The following is a 1,409-nucleotide window of genomic DNA, read 5'->3' as shown; positions in this document are numbered from 1 at the left end:
AGAGCAGTGAATGTAGACATAAGATAAATACTTAACTGTTAAACAGAGAGAAAATGGGAGGCAAGAAGACGAGTTCTTCCGAGGCTGAAACCGTTAGATTGGAGATTATCAAAACTCTGAGTGGGACCCACTTCCCTTCCCCTCATTTTGGAGTTTGGATTTGTGCCAGTTAAGATAATGGGCCTGGGCCTTTTTTAAATAGCCAAGATGGGCCTGGGCCTTGTGGCGACTGATTTGACCCCGACCACAGAAACTCCACATCCGATTGTGGTCAGCAGTGGCTGATGATAGGGGATCTCCTCCCTACAAAAACTCTGCAAGCACCCTCAAAGCACCGGCATCCACCCGTACAGTGGGAATATTTCCAAATTTCCCCAAGAATTTAAAGTGATGGATTCTTGCAGAGCGAAAACTCTGTACAGACTCTTTCTTGCAAGCATAAAAATCCAGTCGCGCATTGGATTCATTCACAGAGTTTTTGCTTGCAGGAAATCAGGACTCTTCCTAATGTGCAAGTGGTGTTAGTATGCATCGAGAATGGCAAAAGGTGACTTCAATTTCTGTGCAGGCCTACTGTTTGGGAAAGTTACTTTTTAAAACTTTTTCCAACGGTTAGACATTTTTCACTGTTATGCTGATGTAGTGCCTAGTGGCACCTAGTTGTCATAAACAGTTGCAATTTTTACTTTTCTCGATGTTGCAAGTAAATAAAATACAAAAGTTAAATGAAAATACGCCCACAGTTCCAAACACACAATTTAAATGAGTTTTTATTATTAGTAACATCATTTTCTTAGATAAATCTATGATGTCCTAAAGATGATACTGGAAGAGTTTTGACCAATCAAAAACCCCGTGAGAGTTGTTTTGAATTTAACAAGGCCATCAGTTAGCACTATTGTTCCTACAAGCAGTGCTTTAAGACTCAAAACGGACATAAAACCTGAATGGTTTTACAAAGCATAAAATGAATGAAAACCTAATGGTTTGGCACTTGTACATGTAAGTTTGAAGTCTTGGGTTTGAATCATCCCACTTACATTTTAAGGATTATGTGGGTTGGATCGTTAAAATTCGACCAGTTTTCAATGGTTCTGCCGGGTTTTAACTGGTTCTTCCGATTTTTTTAAAATATAAAAACTGAGATTTAAAAAACCGGAATGCCTTTCGGATCCCAGGTTGAATGATCCAACCATTTGGTCTGGTCTTAGTATTGGAACATTGCTCGACAGTGTGGGAATTCCCACACGCTTTATGGCAGATTTGGGACAGCTCGACATATTGGAGATGCTGATCGATGGAAATAAGAGTATAAGACCATCGTTTGGGTGTATCCCCAGCTTGGCTGGCTAATCTAGTTTCTTTCACTACCCACAAAAATGGTTTGGCACAGAGAGAAACATCGATAA

The sequence above is a fragment of the Nelumbo nucifera genome, chromosome 4, assembly GCF_055504915.1.
Source record: "Nelumbo nucifera cultivar China Antique chromosome 4, China Antique-T2T, whole genome shotgun sequence".
Taxonomy (NCBI): domain Eukaryota; kingdom Viridiplantae; phylum Streptophyta; class Magnoliopsida; order Proteales; family Nelumbonaceae; genus Nelumbo; species Nelumbo nucifera.
This window is presented reverse-complemented; position numbering follows the sequence as displayed.